Genomic DNA, 8,124 nt, shown 5'->3' with positions numbered 1-8,124 from the left:
TGGTTTATGTAATGGTATGGAAGATGGAAAGACCATGGCATCCGTTCAGAAATTCCTGACAGTTAGCAATGAGAGGTAAATATGTAAAATGTCTTCCAGTGAAAAATGTGGCAAAATTGGGCCTGGACAAGGGGAACTTGTCTTGACAGAGGGCTAAATACTCCATGTATTTGTAGACTAAATTGAAGGGGGACAGGTCACTTTTGTCATAATGAGTTCAAGTTGAGCCAGTTGATAAAACGTGACTATTCTTACTAACACCACTAGAGGTCATGGTCAATTTGAGTCACCTATGATTTGCTAAAGCCCGTAGTTGTGTGTGGTGTTGAAAGGTAAGAGAACAGTGTGGTCTGGGAGAAACTTTCCTTGTGCAGCATTCTGCCAGCAATATGTTGTGCTGTTTTTGTAAACACAACTTTGTATTTATAAAATGTATACACATTTACTGTAATAAACATTGTTCTCCTCTCTGGGTCTTTCTTCATTATAGGATTTGTGGGTGTTTAAGGTGGATACCCTCTCGGGGTTTAAAGTGATCCTCAAGCCACAGGATGTGCGCCGCAGGAGATGTGCGCCGGCACAGATGTGCGCACATCTGCGCGGCTTGAGAAGTGCGCCACAGGATGTTTTTTCATTAATTGGATTTAATTATTTTTTTGTTTGTATATATATTTTTTTATTATGTGCGCCGCAGGATGTGTGCCGCAGGATGTGCACACATCTTATTAATTATAAATTAATTTGATTTAATAAAACAATATTTTTGTAAATATATTTTTTATTTATGTGCACCGCAGGAGATGTGCGCAGCAGGAGATGTGCGCTGCAGGATGTGTGTGCACAGTTTTTTTATTAATTTGATTTAATTATTATATTTTTTTGTAATAACTGTTTCATTTATGTGCACCGCAGGGTGTGCGCCGCAGGATGTGCGCCGCAGCATGTGCCTATGCAATTTTTTGATTAATTTGATTTAATGCCGGTGGCGCACGTCTCCTACTGCGCACCGCAGGAGATGTGCGCAGCAGGAGATGTGCGCTGCAGGAGATGTGGCAGCAGGACATGAGCACATCTTCGCAGCAGGAAATGTGCGCATCAGGAGATGTGTGCTTCAGGAGATGTGCGCAGCAGGAGATGTACGCCGCAGGATATGCGCTGCAGGATGTGTGCCGCAGGAGATGTGCGCTGCAGGATGTGCGCACATCTGAGCAGCAGGAGATGTGCACCGCAGGAGATGTGCGCCACAGGAGATGTGTGCTGCAGGATGTGCGCAGCAGGAGATGTGTGCTTCAGGAGATGTGCGCTGCAGGATGTGCGCACATCTGAGCAGCAGGAGATGTGCGCCGCAGGAGATGCTCGCAGCAGGACATGCGCGCATCAGGACATGCGCGCATCAGGAGATGTGTGCTTCAGGAGATGTGCGCAGCAGGAGATGTGCGCCGCAGAATATCCGCTGCAGGATGTGTGCCGCAGGAGATGTGCGCTGCAGGATGTGCGCACATCTGAGCAGCAGGAGATGTGCACCGCAGGAGATGCTCGCAGCAGGACATGCGCACATCTGAGCAGCAGGAAATGTGCGCATCAGGAGATGTGTGTTTCAGGAGATGTGCGCAGCAGGAGATGTGCGCCGCAGAATATGCGCTGCAGGATGTGCGCTGCAGGAGACGTGCGCTGCAGGATGTGCGCACATCTGAGCAGCAGGAGATGTGCACCGCAGGAGATGTGCGCCGCAGGAGATGTGTGCTGCAGGATGTGCGCCGGCACAGATATGCGCACATCTGCGCCGCAGGATGTGCGCTGCAGGAGATGTGAGCAGCAGGAGAGGATGTGCGCACATAACCTTGAGGGAGTTGACGGATCGTGAGCGGGACAGATCAGACGACTTCACGACCACTGTGTTTGTCGATGCACGACTGGACAAGACGCAGTTAGGAGGACGCTCTTGCTAACGGAACCCCCTTTTTTTTTTTTGCAGCCGCCACGCCCCCCCGCCACATGGTCGCGCGTTTAGGGCGGAGCGAAGGTGTTATCTAATTAGCATATGACTCAGGGCCAAGCCGCTGCTGAGCCTCTCTCGATTCCCCATTGGAGGAAACCAACCCGGAAAGTCACTCGTGGTTGGCTGGTAGAAGTGTTGCCATTGGTCACCATGGGTCATTGCAGCACACAATATTAAAAATAAAAATTAATTTATAGTTGTTACTAATAATATATATAATAATATTTAATAATTTATTAGTAAGCCTTTACCAAAAGCAATGCAGTTAATTAAGACATTCATTCATGTGATGCTTGATGTTATATGTGAACATATTGTACAGGGAAAAAACATGAACGAGATATATGTTGAGTCAAAGCTTTATTTACATACAGCACAAATATTGTACAAACACAACTAGCCTAGCCAGTGAAAAAAACTCAGGTTAAGCTTGAAATTTCTCTTTGCAGCCTCTGGGTCATATGTTCTTTGTGGGACTCTGTCCGAATCTGCCCCAGTGTGTAGACGTCTGTGGTGTGTAGCTGTGAGATCCAGTGTAGCTTCTAGTCTTATTTGAAGTGTGGCACACAGGTTGTTGAGCTCCTGGCTGTGGAAGGATGGATCCATGTCATCTGTCCCGCTTCAATCAGCTGTAGACACAAAGAGTACAATTAGCACAGTTCAATGACAACATACACCTACATGCATCTGAAAAATGATTTAATGAATCTAACCTTACCCTCTTTCTTCTCTGCCATCTCCTGAACTCCTCAATGCTGAGGCAAGGTCCGGTTTGTTGTACTGGAAGCTCCTTCATACCGGCTCATAGTGGGTCTTAGGACGTCATAGTACAGGCAACTGTAAAACAATATGACTAACATGAGTTTATTATTAATAAACGGAAATAGCCTTGCTGCATCACCGTTGGAAGATCCACAGCAAAAATCCTAAACACATACTTACGTACTGCAAATGCAGACTTTCAGCGAGTCTCGGCGTAATGTGCATTGACTGCGTCATTGTGTGCAGGAATCCGGCTGTGAAAACAAAACTATGAAATGGATCAGATAAAGTAAAGCTGGAGGATGTATTTTAAACAGAACAGCTCTTCTTTATTCATACCCTCGCTCCGCCGGCCATTTTCATCACAGCTGTGAAGAGGGAGAGTTTCCTACAAACAAACAAAAACCACGTTTATGAAAAATCTTACAGAGAACAAACTGTTCGATTTAAGTAGTTCATACATATTTAAACATGCACTAGTTCCGCTAAAGCACTCGATGCTTTATTGCACTTTTAGCAACTGTCACGCTAATGTTCACACGTTTTTCAAATCTGAGTTAGCTTAGCAGTTAGCAATGGCTTCGCTCGTTGGCTGGGTATCACCTTTGTTCAGGGACTGTGCGTCCGTCTTCTCCGCTTCGACTCCTCCACACCGGGCCCTCGGCTTTGCTTTCCCACACACTCATCTTCTCCTCCAGGGAAACAGCGTCGTGTCGACTTCAGCAAGCCAAACACCCCTCGCAGAGATGGAGAGTGCAGCCGCTGAGGTCATGCAAGGAAAGAAGTCCTTAAGAAAAGCTGGAAGGGATAGAAATATTGACAAGACAACCCTCAAAAGATTCATAAAGAAAAAAGAGAAAGGGAAAGTAAAATCAGTAGCCTGGGGTGCAGTAGCTGAGGTAAAGAGAATATTCACAGATGAGAATGAGGAGGAGCTTCCCAAACAATTGAAACAACTAGCTGACCAGTTCCATGGCCTTGCTCCAGTTAAGTGCCGTGAACTGGCATTTGAATACGCAAATAAAAACAATATCCCTGTCCCTGCCAGTTAGACAGAGATCACATGAATCATAATAATCATAAATGTGCTTAATTGACCAATCCCCATGATTCTATTACTAGTCCGATATTAGTGGTTGTCAATCTAGCTGTCAGGATTTTAACTATTACAACATGTGTTGTTATGGTAGTTTTAAAGTGGAAAAAGTAAGTGGACCACTTTACCCCGTAGCTGGGGTAAAGTGAGACACAAGACCACCTTTTTAAAACAATCATATTTTCCCTGCCCTTTTTCCTGAAGACATTCTGATCATTTCCATTGCTAGAAAACATCCTGAATTAATGGGAAATGTGTAAATTTTACTGGTATATCATTTTAGTTCGCCTAGAGGTGAGCAAATGTAAAAAATGTCCCACATTATCTCGCTCTCCATTAGAAGTTTGGAGCTTGCAGGTCACAGACACATCATATCCAGCTTCATTTCTTCCTGTTGAGCGGATTGGTGGTAGATTCGTGGTTAACACATCCACTGTGCATTTAACCAGCACAATTGAAAAAGTGACTGTAATCATGCCACTCTGTACAGTGGTTGAGATTTAGGATTGTGTTTTGGATAATAATAAAATGCTGAAATGTGCATTGTTTCAATTTTTTTTTCATACCATTTATTTTGCTCGTGGTATACAATGTAATTAATTATAGCACACTTACTTAACTTAAGATCAATTTACAATTTCAGGTTTTATATTTATTTTAAGCCTGGTGTACTTACTCCAGATAGTTTAGAAAAAGGTGTTATCTGCTCCAAGGGAAACTATCCCGATTTGCATTTGTAAAGTGCAGAGCTTTGGCATTTGCATGTGAACCATCCCCTAGGCTTAGGATAAGGGGGGTCACCTCCAAACATTTTTAGGCTTGTAAAACTTTAGGTTACTTTCGTAACCCCTCGCGCGTATTCACAGAAGCACTTATTCCAATTCGCCAGCCCTGAAAGGCTGGCAGTCGTGACGTCGGCATCAAGGTGCCGCACCTTAAATACGGTGGACGCGGCGTCACACGTCATTCAAAACAAGCACACCTCTTCTCGCTTCACCCCAGTAGCAAGAAGGGCGGTCTGGTGAGACATCTCACTCATGCTACTCAGAGAACCGGGGTTACGAAAGTAACCTAAAGTTCTCTTTCTTAGCATTCGTTTCGATGTCTCACTATGGGATATGGAGACTCCCGTATTGCCAGACAAGCTTATCTCGGTGACTGACCGCCAGCCCCCCCCATCACTTAAAAGTGAGATCCACATTGGAGCCCACGCTCAAGACAGCGTGGGTCAGGCCAGGGGATGTGACATCCAACCTGTAGTACCTCGCAAATGTGAGGGGAGAAGACCAGCTAGCTGCAGCGCAGATGTCTTGGATAGAGACTCCCTTGAACAGGGCCCAAGAGGTCGCGAGACCTCTAGTAGAATGTGCCCGTAAACCAGTCGGAACCTGAAGGCCTGAGCTGGAGTAGGCCAATGCAATGGCGTCCACTATCCAGTGAGAGAGTCTTTGTTTGGTGACAGGTTTGCCCCAGTGGGGCTTAGCCCAGGACACAAACAACTGATCCCCTTTTCTAAAGCTCCTTGTCCTTTCCACATATGTGTGTAAGGCACGGACAGGGCACAGCATGTGTAACCGCTGCTGTTCTGCAGAACCATAGGGAGGTGGCTGAAAAGCTGACAGTTCCACTGGGGAGCATGGTTTAACAACCTTTGGAACAAATGCAGGATTCGGTCTCAGCGTCACCCCAAGGTTCCCCGGGGTGAACCGCATACATGCTGGATGTACAGATAAAGCGTGAATATCACTTACACGTTTAGCTGTAGCCAAAGCCAATAACAGAGCCACCTTCAAGGATAACGTTTTCATGTCCACGTTATCCAATGGTTCAAAAGGATGACTAGAGAGGGCTCCAAGCACCACTGTTAGATCCCATGATGGTGACATAGTCTTAGAGACGGGCAGCAACCTCCGTGCACCCTTCATAAAACGACAAACCAGGGGGTGTTGGCCCACTGGTTTCCCATCAAATCCAACATGGCAAGCAGAAATAGCTGCCAAGTAAACTTTGACAGTAGAAAATGCCCTCTTTTGATCAATCAAGTCCTGCAGGAAGGACAGGACTGTACCAACTGGACATTGAAAAGGGATTTCCTGTGCCTTAGCACACCAATCCTCAAACAATCTCCACTTACAGTCATAAAGAGACCTAGTGGATGATGCTCTGGCATTCTGAATTGTGTTAACAACATTCTGTGATAATCCAGTCAGGCTCAAATTAAACCACTCACGGGCCAAGCCCACGGGGCGAGGCGCTCCGGATGAGGGTGAAATATCTGTCCGCACGCCTTGGAGAGCAGGTCCCTGCGCAGCGGGAGAGGCCATGGGTGACCGTGGAGGAGCTGTCTCACTTCCGCCAGCCAGTGCATGGACGGCCAGTGAGGAGCGATTAAAATTAGTGACAGACGATTCTCCCGCACCCTGAGCAGTGTCGGGGGAATCAGAGCCAGAGGTGGAAAAGCGTAAAGCAGGACGCGCGGCTACTCGTGAGCGAACGCATCCAGCCCCAGCGGTGCGCTCTGGTCGTGCAGGGAGAAGAACAGTGGGCACTGTGTGTTCCCCCTCGACGCAAACAGATCCACTGTTGCGCGGCCGAAATGTGACCAAATCTGAGCTACTACAGCCGGGTGAAGTTTCCACTCCGCATAGAGAGGATTTCCCCTGGACAAAAGGTCCGCACCCACATTCTGAATTCCGGGAACGTGGGTCGCTCTCACTGAGAGGCAGGGGTGGACTGGGACAAAAATTCAGCCCTGGCATTGTCTGTCCAGACCAGCCCACTACATTATCAGCGGACACCACATAGAAGTCCACAAATCTCGCGGCGTCTTCTCTCATGCATACTACTGTTACCACCTAATTCAAAGATGGCAACAAGAAGGGAGGCCACACACAAACCTCTCAAGCCAAAAGTAAATTTATTTAACTCCAAATCAAGATAGCTCTAACTACGTAGTGGGATGTGTAAAATATGTTAAGCGTCAGTGGTGTTGACAGTGTTTGGATGTGTGAAAATAAGGTATGATGTATGTTGTAAGGTGCAGAAGCAAAGAAAAACAAAGGCTGAGGGCCCCATGCCCCTGGAAGCAGCCTTTAGATCTGCAGCTGAAGCCCAGCCCAAAAGGGCAGGCCCAGGGTGACGCCCCTGCCAGCTCTACCTGTGTCTGGAAAACAACTCCTCAGGCTCTCACATGTCAAGTGGTCAACCTGAGAAGGACATGGATACATTATAATGTCTCTAATCATCACAAATTAAGTATGATTTCATAAAACATAAAAAATGATAAACTCACCAGACTAGAGGAGACTCAACAGACAAACTTTGGTACAGTGAAGGCAGAGAGTGGAGGCAGACAGATAACAAGTCCTCGAACATGGACAGAGGGGGAACAACTCCTCAGGCTCTCACATGTCAAGTGGTCAACCGGAGAAGGACATGGATACATTATAATGTCTGAAAAATAAAGAAAATGTTTTCCTCTGTCCTGCACCTAGAGTTGAGAACTTTTGGATGTGTGTTTCTTTTAAAACCTTTTGAAAATTATTATAATTATGAAGTATGAATTTATACATTAAAAAATACATGATAAACTTACCAAATTCTAACAGTGGTCCCAAATGTCCACATATAAAACAGAGGGAGAACGACTCCTCAAATATATCACAACAACCTGTAATGGAGAATAATTGATCATTTAGTGTACATGATCACATCATTAAGGATCAACACATAAGCACAATAAAACTTGTGTGATAATAACAATAATATTAAATATTTCTCACCTTATCAGTGGAACATTTACACACAAATTATACCTATTAAATAGTTATCACCTCAGTTAACAATAAATTAATTGAAAGATTACAATAAATTCAATGGCAAATATTTCAAATTAAACTAATTATTCCCTATAGGTTTACTTGTATTCTGTTTTCAATACAGCTTGATTCTGCATCTCTATTTACAGCTCAGCTATGGCAACAGTAAACGACGTTAACAGCTCTTAGCTAGCTTAGCTAAATCATCTGAACAATAATAACCCATAATATCACAATTCGGCAAATTAAAACAAAATCAAAAACGTTTTCTACTTTGTTTTGGACATGTCTAAAAAATGTAGCCTAGCCAGCCCCAGGCCAACGTTACTTACCATGTTTGCCTCCACTCGCTCATCATTGTCGAGTCCTCCTCGCTCGTCTCCCGGCGCACCTGCTGCTGCTGGGCTGGTGAACCCGGCACCAAATAGGTCCGTCAGTTTGCCACATTC

This window comes from Pleuronectes platessa, chromosome 6 (genome assembly GCF_947347685.1).
Source record: "Pleuronectes platessa chromosome 6, fPlePla1.1, whole genome shotgun sequence".
Lineage (NCBI taxonomy): Eukaryota > Metazoa > Chordata > Actinopteri > Pleuronectiformes > Pleuronectidae > Pleuronectes > Pleuronectes platessa.
This window is presented reverse-complemented; position numbering follows the sequence as displayed.